Source organism: Artibeus jamaicensis, unplaced genomic scaffold (assembly GCF_021234435.1).
Source record: "Artibeus jamaicensis isolate MK-2021 breed Jamaican fruit bat unplaced genomic scaffold, CSHL_Jam_final contig_402, whole genome shotgun sequence".
NCBI classification, from domain to species: domain Eukaryota; kingdom Metazoa; phylum Chordata; class Mammalia; order Chiroptera; family Phyllostomidae; genus Artibeus; species Artibeus jamaicensis.
The window spans coordinates 20,073,486-20,087,191 of NW_026521818.1; positions in this window are offsets into that span (position 1 = coordinate 20,073,486).

Below are 13,706 nucleotides of genomic sequence, written 5' to 3' on the forward strand. Positions count from 1 at the left end.
TAGGATATAATCCTAGCATCTGCTGGGTCAAAAGGCAATCCATTTTTAGTTTTTTGAGAAAATTCCATACTGTTTTCCATAGTGGTTGTACCAGTATGCAATCCCACCAACAGTGAGCTAAGGTTTCCTTTTCTCCACAAACTCTCTAACACTTGTTTGTTGCTTTTTAAAATTTTTTTATTTAGTTATTTTTTAAGTACAATTTTCTATTTCTCCCATCCCAGCCCACCCTGCCCAGTGCTCCCCACCTCCCTCCCATTTTCACCCCCTTAGTTATTTATACTAAGTTATACTTAGTTATTTATCCCTGTGTCCTTTATACTTGTTCCTCTAAATCCCTCCCATTTTTTCCCCTTAAATTCCTTCCCCTCTCCCCTCTGGTCTCTGTCCCGTTTTTCTCTATTTCAATGTCTTTGTTTTTATTTTGCTTGCTTGTTTGTTTTGTTGTTTAGCTTCCTGTTAAAGGTGAGATCATATGGTATTTGTCTTTCAACACTTGGCTTATTTCACTGAGCATAATGCTTTCCAGTTCCATCCATGCTGTTGCAAAGGGTAGGAGCTCCTGCTTTCTCTCTGCTGCATAGAATTCCATTGTGTATATGTACCATAGTTTTTTGATCCATTCATTTACTGATGGGTACCTAGGTTGCTTCCAACTCTTGGCTATTGTAAATTGTGCTGCTATGAACATTGTGGTGCATAGGTTCTTTCAAATTGATGTTTTAGGGTTCTTAGGATATAATCCTAGCAGTGGAATTGCTGGGTCAAAAGGCAGGTCCATTTTTAGTTGTCTGAGAAAATTCTATACTGTTTTCCATAATGGTTGTACCAGTCTGCAGTCCCACCAACAGTGAACTAAGGACCCCTTTTCCCCACAACCTCTCCAATATTTGTTGTTTGTTGCTTTGTTTATGATAGCCATTCTTACTGTTGTGAAGTGGTATCTCATTGTGGTTTTAATTTGCATCTTTCTGATAGCTAGCAATATTGAGCATTTTTTCATGTGTCTCTGGATCCTCTGTATGTCCTCCTTGGAGAAGTGTCTGTTCAAGTCCTTTGCCCATCTTGTAATTGGTTTGCTTGTCTTCTTAGAGTGGAGTCATGTAAGTTCTTTATATATTTGGGAAATTAAACCCTTGTCTGAGGTATCACTGGCAACTCTGTTTTCCCATATGGTTGGCTCTCTTTTTATTTTAATACTGTTTTTTTTAGCCATGCAGAAGCTTTTCATTTTGATGAGATCCCATTTGTTTATTTTTTCCTTTATGTCCCTTACTCTAGGGGACATATCAGTAAAAATGTCGCTGTGTGAAATAACTTGGATTTTCCTGGGAAATGTTGCTATAAGTTCTCCTCTAGGACTTTAATGGTGTTACAGCTTATATTTAAATGTTTTTTCCACCTTGAATATATTTTGGTGTATGGTGTAAGTTGGTGCGCAAGTTTCCTTTTTTTGCATGTACCTGTCCAGTTCTCCCAAAACCATTTGTTGAAGAGGCTATATATACTCCATTTATGTTGCTGCCTGCTTTGTCAAATATTAATTGACCATAGAAACTTGAGTTTATTTCTGGGCTCACTGTTCTGTTCCACTGGCCCATGCATCTGTTTTTAGGCTAGTACCAGGCTGTTTTGATTATAGTGGCCTTGTAATACAGTTTGGTATCAGGTATTGTGATCCCTCTTACTTTGCTCTTCTTTCTCAAAATTGCAGCAGTTACTCAGGGTCATTTATGGTTCCATATAATTTTTGAAGTGTTTGTTCTATGCCTGTGAAATATGCCATTGGTACTTTAATAGGTATTGCATTGAATCTGTAAATTGCTTTGGGTAGTATGGACATTTTGATGATGTTAATTCTTCCGATCTATGAACACAGTATATGTTTCCATTTGTTTGTGTCTTCCTTGATTTCTTTCTTCAGTGTTGTGTAGTTTTCTGTAAACAGGTGTATTAATTCCTTGGTTAGGTTTATTCCTAGGTATTTTACTTTTCTTGTTGTTATATCAAATAAGATTTTTTTCTTGATTTCTGCTTCTGCTGTTTCATTGTTGGTATACAAAAATGCTTTTGATTTCTGGATTATTGACTTTGTACCCCACTGTTTTGCCAAATTCATTTATTGGGTCAAGCAGTTTTTGGGTGGAGATTTTCTGTGTACACTATCATGTCATCTGCAAACAATGACAGTTTTAATTCTTCCTTTCTGGTTTGGATGGCCTTTATTTCCTTTTCTTGTCTGATCGCTGTGGCTAAGACTTTCAATACTATATTGAATAGAAGTGGTGAAAGTGGGCAACCTTGTCTTGTTGCTGATCTTAGTGGAAAAGCTTTTAGTTTTTGCCTATTGACTGTGATATTGGCTGTAGGTCTCTCATATATGGCCTTTATTATATGGAGGAATGCTCCCTCTATTCCCACTTTGCTGAGTGTTTTTATAACAAATGGGTGCTGTACCTTATCAAAAGCTTTTTCTGCATCTATTGATATGATCATGTGGTTTTTGTCTTTGCCTTTGTTTATGTGGTATATTACATTTACTGATTTGCGGATGTTGAACCATCCTTGCATCCCTGGAATGAATCTCACTTGGTGATGGTGTGTGATCATTTTAATATATTGTTGGATGTGATTTGCCAATATTTTGTTAAGGATTTTAGTGTCTATGTTCATTAGCAATATGGGCCTGAAGTTTTCTTTCTTTGTTGTGTCTTGATCTGGTTTTGGGATTAGGATGATGTTGGCTTCATAAAAACAGTTTGGGAGTCTACCATCATTTTGAATTTTTTGGAATAGTTTGTGAAGGATAGGAGTTAGCTCTTCCTTAAATGCTTTGTAGAATTCTCCTGTGAAACTGTCTGGTTCAGAGCTTTTGTGTATCAGGAGTTTTTTTTTATTACTGCTTCAATTTCATCTGCTGTATTGGGTTGTTCAGGCTTTCTGCTTCTTCATTCAGTTTTGGAAGATTATATTTTTCTAGAAATTTGTCCATTTCACCTGGGTTTCCAAATTTCTTGGTATACAGTTCTTCATAGTAATTTCTTACAATCCTATGTGTTTCTGTGGTGTCAGTTGTAATCTCTCCTCTTTCATTTCTGATTGTGTTTATTTGGGTCCTCTTTTCTTTTTCTTGATCAGCCTGCTTAAAGGGTTGTCAGTTTTGTTTATCTTTTCAAAGAACCAGCTCCTGGATTCATTGATCCTTAGAATTGTGCTTTTCATCTGTATATCATTTAACTCTGCTCTGATTTTGGTTATTTCCTTCCTCCTACTAGCTCTTGGCTGTCTTTGTTGTTGTTCCTCGAGTTCTTGTAGGTGTAGGGTTAGGTTGTTTGTTTGAAATGTTTCTATCTTTTTTAGGTAGGCCTGTATTGCTATGAACTTCCCTCTCAGGACTGCCTTGGCTGTGTCCCATAAATTTTGGATTGTTTTGAGTTCATTTTCATTTGTTTCCAGAAAGTTTTTGATTTCTTCCCTAATTTCATTCTTGACCCATTCATTGTATAATAGCATGCTATTTAATCCTCATGATTTTGAGTATTTTGGGTTTTTTTTTCCTTGGGATGGTTTCTAGTTTCAGTCCCTTGTGGTCAGAGAAAATGCTTGGTATGATTTCAGTTTTCTTGAGTTCCTTGAGGCTTGTTTTATGTCCTATCATGTGGTCTATCTTTGAAAGTGTTCCACGTGCATTTGAAGACACTGTGTATTTAGCTTCTTTGGGATGAAGGACTCCATATGTATCAGTTAAGTCTATTTCATCTAGGGCATTGTTCAATGCCACAATATCTTTGTTGATATTTTGTGTGGAAGATCTGTCCATTTTTGACAGTGGGGTGTTAAAATCCCCTACTATAATTGTGTTGCTGTCAATATCTTTCTTGAAGTCCTCTAAGATTTCTTTACATATTTGGGTGCTCCTATGTTGGATGCATATGTATTTCCAATGTTTATGTCTTCTTGGTGGATTCTTCCCTTGAGTATTATGAAGTGACATTCTGGGTCTCTCTTTATGGCCCTTTTTTTGAAGTCTGTTTTGTCTGATATGAGTATTGCTACCCTGGCTTTTTCATTCATGTCCATTTGCTTGGAAAATTTGTTTCCAGCCCTTCACTTTGAGTCTGTGAAGGTCTTTTGTCCTGAGGTGGGTCTCTTGTAGGCAGCATATGTGTGGATCATGCTTTCTTATCCACTCAGCTATTCTATGTCTTTTGATTGGAGCATTTAATCCATTTACATTAAGGTTATTATTGATAGGTACTTATGCATTGCCATTTCGTACCTGTGTTCCTCTCTCCCTCTCTATTTTCCTTCCTTTCCTTAAAGCAGTCCCATTAGCATCTCCTGCAGAGCTGGTTTGATGGAGGTGTATTCTTTTAGACTTCTTTTGTGTGAAAAGCTCCTTATTTGACCTTCAATCTTGATCAGGAGCCTTGCTGGGTAAAGTAGTCTTGGTTGCAGGCCTCTGGTTTTCATTACTTGGAATATTTCTTGCCATTCTCTTCTGGCTTGGAGCGTTTTCATTGAGAAGTCAACTATTAACTGTATCGGGACTCCCTTGTATGTTGCTTCCTGTTTCTCCCTTGCTGCCTTTAACATTCCCTGTTTGTCTTGGAATTTTGCCATTTTTATTATGATGTGTCTTGAAGTGGGCCTCTTTGAGTTTCTCTTGATTGGGACTCTCTGTGTTTCCTGGATTTGTGTGACTTTTTGTCTCATGAAATTAGGGAAGTTTTCCATCATTACTTTTTCAAATAGGTTTTCTATCCCTTGCTCTTTTTCTTCTTTTTCTAGTATCCCTATTATACGGATATTATTATGTTTCACATTGTCTTGCATTTCTCTTAATCCCTCTTTATTCTTTTGAACCTCTTTCCTTTTTCCTGCTTTTTCTGGCTAGTTTTTTTTAACGTTATCCTCCAGCTCACTGATTCGATCTTCTGCTTCATCAATCCTGCTTTGGATTCCTTCTGCTATGTTCTTCAGTTCAGATATTGTATTGTTCATTTCCTCTTAGCCCTTGTTGACAGTTTCTATTTCCTATTTCATGTTGATATAGTTTGCAGCAAGTTCATTGTAGTTTCCCTGTAGTTTCTGATAATTTTCTGTGAGCTCATGGAGCTTCCTGGTAACCATTGCTTTGAACTCAATATCTGATAGCTGACTTGCCTCTATTTCATCTAGCATTCTTTCTGAGGCTTTCTCTGAGGCTTTCATTTGGGGATTGTTTCTTTGTCTTCCCATTGTTTGTGAGAATTTTCTTGTTAGCCTCAGCTTCTTAAATTGATCTGTTCTGGTTCTTTGGGTTTATGGTGTGAACTTCTGTGGTAGAATACCTATGATATTCAGTGGTGCAATCTCCTTCAGGTGTCCTAGTGTTCACAGCTTCAGTCTACTCTTTTTTTGAATATTTGGAGGGGGAAGGCAAAATGGTTTAAGATAGCAAGAGAGTATTCTATGTTATTTACAGTAGCAGGCAGTAGAGAAGAGATAGGAGATCCTTGACTATGTATAGTGTTAATCATGATCTTCTGCCCAACTAGCCACTTTTTAGAAAGGGTGGAAAAAAGGTAAGACTCTTGTTGAGGATGGAAGGGTTGTGAGTTAGATCTAGAAAGCAGTGAGGTCGAGGGAGGACAGATTCTGAGGTGAGGCGAGAGTAAAGGATAGTCAATAGGTGTAGTGTGTGAAAGAATAGAGTTAACCACAACAGTAATAGAGTTCAGGAAACCATGAAGTGGGCTAAGATCTGGGAGGGGTGTTGTATACTATTTTCAGTTGTATGGAAGAGTCATTATTTACAATAATATTAGAACAACAATCATATGACAGAATCTATGAGATCTAGATATTAAGAATAGGGAGTATAGGACCTTGAGGAGTGTGCTAATGGAACACAAATGAAGTGAAGGACAGTAAATTATCAATACACTATGAATGAGAGAATATGAGAAACCTGTCAAATGATACAATATAACCAGCCAAGCAAAGAAGGCTAACAGAAAGAAGAGGAATACAAAAATACTATTAAAAAAGATGTAAGAGTAATGAAAAATAATAATACAAATATGCAATTACTTGCAGGTTCTCTGTGATAGCAAAATGAAATTTGTCTGTCTCAGATGCTGCGATGCCCCCTTTTTGGGTCCAACTCTTGTCTTTTCACAGTTCCGAGGTTTTTTGCCTCACTTGTGGGTATTAAAAAAAAAAAGGCAGAAGGAAAAAGAGATAAAATTGGAAAGAAAGGAAGAAGGAATAAAACAAGAAAGAAGGGATGAGAAGTGAAAGGAATTGAGAGATAAAAAATAATAAAAATAAAGAATTACTTAAAAAAATCAAACCAAAAAAAAAACACCTTTTTTCTGGTTTGAAACTGGCTAAACTTATTTTTATGTTCTTGCTGGCTGCAGCAGGCTAAGGGGCTACTGGTTTGTTTTTTTTTTTTCCCTTCCTGTTCAGCACTGAGTCAGCCTCGAGCTCACTCTCTCCAGAGCTAGCCTGGCGCTCCTCCGCAGGGCCCTGGGTATGGGCTCCAGACCTCCCGAGGAGCACTCCCTCTCCCTGGGTTTATGGGTGTGGGCTCCAGGCCTTTTGTGGAGGTGCACTCTCTCTGGGTCCACAGGTGTGGGTTCCAGGCATTCTAAAAAGCTCTCTCTCCCTGGTTTTGGGCTCGGGCACTCAGCCAGGCTGCCTCTGGTTGCACAGGCTCAGGCTCACATTCTTCCCGGGGCTATGCATGGGTGCTCACAGCCCCCCTGTGTTTGCCACTTAGTTCTTACTCCCCTCTCTGTGACCCCAAGCAGCCAGATCTCTCCCAGTGCTACTCAAACCCTGCTTGGTCACAGAGAGAGCTCTGACCCATCTCTCTCCCAAGAGCCCTGTGACAGACCCAGTGGTTGATGAGCCTGGGGCTGCAGCCACCCTGGTCCCTGTGCTGATCCCTGGGTCCTTATTGTCCTGAATCACTATCCTTACCATCTGGTTTTTCAATGTCTGCTACAATTTTTGATCTTCTGTTTTCATATATGCTATGGTACTGGTGGCCAATGTGCTGTTCCTTTATAGGTCAGCTAGGTTTTTCTCCCGAGTGGAGGGGGAAGTGGAATCTTCTCCTTCTTACCTCACTGCCATCTTTCTCTTCCTCAATAAAATCTTAAAATAGCTTAAATACCTGTATGTGGTTAACACTGCAATTTTTTTTTATTTAGTCTTAGCTAACACTTTTCACTCCATTTAAAGGTTCCAATTTATAAAATCTTTAGTGCTTCCTGGGGATATATATTTGATGCATATGATCCTAATTATTCAGATAAGATGACAGAGTAAGGGTATTTCCTGGAAATTCTCTATTACATTTTTAAATTAAGCTTTCATGAAATTATCAAAAGAAGAAAATCTATAAAACTTTCCTACGCAAATGGCAAGATTAAACAATATTCTAAAATTTAGTACACTTTTCTACATATCTCTCCTCACCTTAAGTGATGGGGAATTATTACACAAAAGCAATAAAATCTAATTTGAACTCCAGAGCAACCCAAATGTTTATACGCAGGAAACTGGAAAGACAAAGTATGATAAATGAGGAGTACTACTCATTAACAAAGAGCAATGAACTACTGATAAATAAATTGAACAACATCAGTTGCTCTCAAAAGATTTTTGAGTCAAAGAAACCAAACACAAAAGTATACATGCAGTATTATTCCATCAATATGAAGTTCAAGAACATGCAAAAATGAATCTATGGGGATAGAAATCTGAATAAATGGTTGTTCTGGTAAGGAAGTGATTGACTGGAAAGGGGAAAAACAAGGGAACTTTTTAGAAGCATGACAATCTTCTATATCTCTTGGGGTATTGGTTGGTTACACAAATGAATACATTTGTCAAAACTGAATTTTACTATGTATATTTATACTCCAATTAAACACTGGCTTTCATGAAACTAGATTTCTAATGTTCAGAAAATTACAAAGAAACATAAGTGAGAGGAAAATGATACACACATCAAATTGTATTAATACATTGAGAAATTTGTAGAGCATAAAGAAAATTCAAAAATAACCAGTCTCTAAAATAAACTGTATATATTAAGTTTTAGATGAGAATTATTGGCCATTTGGAGAATAATATAAAATATATCTATAAAAAATACAAAAGAGATTAATTTCTGCTATTGAAAAATCCAAATTAATCATTAGAAACAGAATATGGGAGAAATTAAGGCAGGTGAAAAGACTTTAATATATTAAACACAGAACAATTTTTTAAATTAAAGAATAAAAAATAAAGCAATCAGTATTCAATAATACAGTTAAAATATTCTTGGATATTTAGAATTCCAAGATGTACAAAACAATGATAGTAATAGTAATGTTTTATAGGGTTTAATATATATAGAATAAAAATGTCACAATAATGCAAAGGGAAAATGGAGTTTAGGTGTTTCAAGTTTCTATTAATACCAGGAAAATTGTAAAACTAAAAAAAAATTATTTAGACTGTAGTCTAAATGAAGAACATCTATAAATAATAATAAGAAAGAAAGAAGAAAAGTAACCCAATGGACAAACCGACACAACAACTTTGGCACTTCATCAAAGAGTATATCCAGATTGCTAATAAACATGAAAAGATGCTCAACTTTCTTTGGCATCAGAGAAATGCAGATTAACTCAGCAAAATAAATTTTAAAAGGCAAAATTTAAAGAGTTGGGAAGAGTCAGCAATTAGAATTATCATATATTGCAAGGGGAATTATAAATTGGTAAACCATGTTGAAAATAGTTATATAGTGCCTACTAGAGCTGAATGTATGGTTACCTGATGACCTAGTACGTTCATGTTGATGTATGCAGCCATTTTCATAAGATATGTTGTAAGATGTGAACATCAGGTACGTTATTTGCAGAGCCAAGTGCAAAGTGAAAATGTACTTTTTTTTCAAGGAGATTTTAATAAAACACATTTATATTGTTGAATGAAATATAAAGCCTCAATACAAATCTCTCAGATTAGGAAGAAAAAAATAATTACAGATAGCTCAGGAACTGGATACAATGGAAGATCCCTTTCTCTTTTTCAAACATATTTGTGTTTCCGTGTACACACACATCTTCTATAGCCATACCCATGAAATATTTATAAATGTCATCATACATTAAAATTTAAAAGATAACCAATATAATCTAAAATAGTAGAAGTTATATAGAATACAATCAAGTATATTCTGTTTCCTTAAAGTAATAAAACAAGAAATCAATAAAATACCCAAAGTCTTGCCACTTATAAATATAAAAATTCTATTTTAAAACATTTTGAGTTTTATTAAATTGAAGAGAAAAATTTCACAATATCTTTAAAATAACAAGAGAAGGACACTAAATAGTATCCAGTATGCAAAAAAAAAAAATTCAGAGAGTTAAAAAGTTAGTGGTGAAGAAAGATTTGCAAACATGTTAATAAAACATTTAAGTTTTGGAAGTTTGACAAAAATGCTGAATAGCCAAAATTAGAAATTAATGGAGAAGATTGAGAAGATGGCAGTGGAGTTGGTGGAAGCTACACTAATCTCCTCCCAGGACCAAACTGGAATTACAACTAAATTAAAATCATCCTGAATAACGAACTAAACACTAGCTGGAGAGAAGCCTTATAACCACGGACATACAAAAGTAACCACTTCACCACGATGTGACTGGTAGGAAGTGCAGAGGAGGCAAGAGAGCCCTGGCTGGGCTCTCATGGGTGGCACCTGAAGATCCGGAGGGCTATTTCAGAGGATAGGGGAATTCCCCTGATAAGTGTAGGGTCTAAACCCTAAGCCGGACTCCCCAGCCTATAGCACCAGAACTGGGAAAGGAACCCAAATAACATCTGGCTGTGGAAACCAGCAGTTTCTGTCTGCTAGGGAGAGGCAGCTAGAGACGCAGAGAGCCAACCCAATAATTCAGATGTTGGAACGTTTAAGATGTCCTGGAGGTTCCTAACCCTCTCCTCATTTTTTTGAATTCTTGTTTCTTCATTCTTTTCTGTTCGGTCATTTATTTCTTTCTTCTGGTCCACTCCATTGATTTGAGTCCCAGTTTCCTTCCCATCAGTGTTGGTTCCCTGTGTATTTTTCTTTGTTTCACTTAGTGTAGCCTTCATTTGTTCCTCTAATTTGTGACTAAAATCAACCACTTCTGTGAGCATCCTGATCATCAGTGTTTTGAACTGTGCATCTGATAGGTTGGCTAACTTTCTGTTGCTTAGAAGTATTGGCTCTGGGGCTTTGAGCTGTTTTTCTGCTTGAGCTGTAACATTTTGGTCTGTTCACACCTATTACATATGAGGGGTGGAGCCTTAGGTGTTCACCAGGGCAGTGCAACTCAAGTCGCTGGGTTGTGATGCTGTATATGGGGAACAGGATCCGAGAGGGGAAAAAATGGCACTTTGCTCCACTCTCTGTTGCACCTCAGGCCCTGCTCCCTCTCCTCCCAAGCAAACTGGGCCTTTCTGGTGCTAGTTCCCGTGTGGGTGGGCTTGTGTGCATTCTAGTACCCTGTGGGTTTCTCCAATAAACTTTCCTGTGAGGGTGGGGGTCTCTCTCTGCACCTCACCCCCCAAAAGTATTTTCAACTGGTGTTTTGAGGCTTTATTTCCTGGCACTAGGACCCTGGGTTGCTCAATCTGTCTCACTCCCCAGTTATCTGGGTACCAGAAGGGGAAGAGGAAGAGCAACAAGTGGAAAAGTTATTTGAACAAATAATAAAAGAGAACTTCCCCAATCTGGCAAAGGAAATAGACTTGCAGGAAGTCCAGGAAGCTCAGAGAGTCCCAAAGAAGTTGGACCCAAAAAGGAACACACCAAGGTACATCATCATTACATTAGCCGAGATTCAAATGAAGGAGAGAATCCTAGAAGCATGGAGAGATAAGGAGACAGTTACCTACAAAGGAGTTCCCATCAGACTGTCAGCGGATTTCTCAAGAGACCTTACAGGCAAGAAGGGGCTGGAAAGAAGTATTCCAACTCATGAAATCCAAAGACCTACATCCAAGATTGCTCTATCCAGCAAAGCTTTCATTTAGAATGGAAGAACAGATAAAGCGCTTCTCAGATAAGGTCAAGTTGAAGGAGTTCATCATCATCAAGCCCTTATTTTATGAAATGTAAAAGGGACTTATCTAAAAAAAGAAGATAAAAAACATGTATACTAAAATGACAGCAAACTCACAATTCATAACAACCACACCTAAAATAAAAACAAACTAAGTAAATAACTAGAACAGGAACAGAACCACAGAAATGGAGATCACATGGAGGGTTAGCAACAGGGGAGTGGGAGAAAGGGGGGGGGAAGGTACAGAGAATAAGTAGCATTGATGGCAGGCAGAAAATAGGGGGAGGGCAAGAATAGTATGGGGAATGTAAAAGCTAAAGAACTTATGACACATCGACATGAACTAAATGGGGGGAATATGGGGGTGAAGGTATGCAGGATGGAGGGGAATAAAGGGAAATGGGACAACTGTAATAACATAATCAATAAAATATATTTAAAAAACAAAGGGCCAACCCACAAACTTTCATTGCAACCACTTACTCTGGGCTTCAGCAGAGGGAAGGCAGAGTGGACTAGTGACATGCGAGGAGAGTCTGGGGCTGGTGGGTGTAAGGAGAGAACTGAAGGAACAACCACCAGGATGCCTGTGCTGTCTTTCCCCATAATGAAGGAGCCATCTTTCTCAGACAAAGCACTCCTATCCATGTAGCATTGTTACAGAACGGAGCAGGGTAAATGATATACTATTACTGAATGGACCCAACCTTGTTCTCCGGGGGACCCCCCACCCTGTACGCCTTGCCTGCCGCCAGGGAAAGATGTCTCTCCATGCCATAGTTTGGTGAAAAGGAAAGGGATTATTTATTTAAAGAGTTATATAAGCTTAAGAGTAATGACTTAATGTCTTCTTTGAGATCCCAAAGTCCTTTAGAATACCTATGAATACACAGTTCTTCCTCCCCACCATGCCCAGTCCAGGGTACTGTATCTCAGAAAAAGAAATCTAAGTCCCTGGTTCCTCTCTGCCCAAGTTGTGTGGTCTCAAAAAGACACCGCATGGCTGCTGCACCTGGGTTTAAATCCCAGCACCAATCTTCCTCCACTGCACCATTTCCGACTCCTCCCACAATTGGCCACAGCTGTCAGCATTCCTGTGTTCTTCTGGCTTTACTTGGCTGCCACAGTAAGTCCAGGCAGGTGTGGCCCTGTGGTGTGGAGCCAATCATCTCCAAGCTCTTATGCAGGCTCTGTAACCAGGGGGAGTTGCCTCCCAATTACATCATGGGTTGAAGTCACTCCCATCCCCCTGGCTCAAAGCATGGCCACAGCTGTTTAATATATCCATGAAACTATAGATTTGTTAAATGACTGTGCTAAAGGTTATCTGCAAAACTGTTGCTATTCAAAACAACTCTCAATGGCCCTGCTCCATGTGTCCCATCCCCCAGTTCAGACTTGTGGGGTGAGGACATCATATATATATATATATATAATGTTTTTTTGGAATATTTCCTGGACATGGAGTTCTGGACCCCATTACAAATCTCTATTTGCCCCCCCCCCCCCGCTGTACCCTGTTACAGCATCATCCTGAGGGGAAGCAATACCCCACCCACAGAAATCACACTTGCCCCACCTAGTGGAACTCAAGTCAGATTGCTGAGTGAAGCTGGAGGTTATTATAGCAGTAATTAAGTCTAAGAGCAAAGGTGGATCTTTGAGGGCTTTGAGATTTTAGCTGACACATCCCTGGCCCCGATGCTGGTGAAAGCCACCCTTAATACACATACTGGTTCATTCTGCACACACCCAGCATCAGCAGATGGAGCCACGAGCTATGGATCACTGATAACTTCAGACAAGTTGCCCAGTGCCAGTCACAGGCATTGTCTGACGTAGGGCTATACCAGAGTCTTTGCAGGTCTACCTAATACAAAGAAATAAATACAAACAGCCAAAATGGGAGACAAAGAAACAGGCACCAAATGAAAAGAGAATTCTCCAAAAGAACCACTGAGTGAAATGCAATAGATACAGGTACAGAGTTTAGATTAGTGATTGTGAGGATATACAACAGTATGAAAAAATACATAGAAACCATTAAAAAGGACCAGTCAGAAATGAAGAATGCAATATCTGAAATAAGTAATACACTGGAAGGAATAAACAAGTCATATGAAGCAGAGGACTGAATCAGTGATTTGGAAGTCATGATGGTAGAAAAAACAGCCAAGCAGAGAAGCAAAAAGAATTTAAAGAAATGAGAGTTTATTCATGTATTATTATTTATTAATTATTGTATTATTTTTCCATATGAACAACTGTAAACCTACTTTTGTCCACCCTGTGTTTTACATGGAAGGCTGGTTAGTTTGGTTAAATGTCACTGATGTCAGTTAGGCAAAGTGATGAGGGAACAAAATGCTAGCAGAGTGAGGAGCTAGATGGTTATCAGAACTTGAGCAGATTATTCAGAAAGTTATTTTACAGAGGAAAACTTTGCAGAAGGGTTGACAGGCTGACCCAGGATATCTTATTGCCTCCTGGACTCTGCTTTTTGGATTTTGCTCTGTGTGCACACACTGTTATTTGTCTCCTCTCGGCCTGTTATTCCAGGCTCCCCATGGAGTGGGGCCCATCGAGTTAACTTTGGCTGCA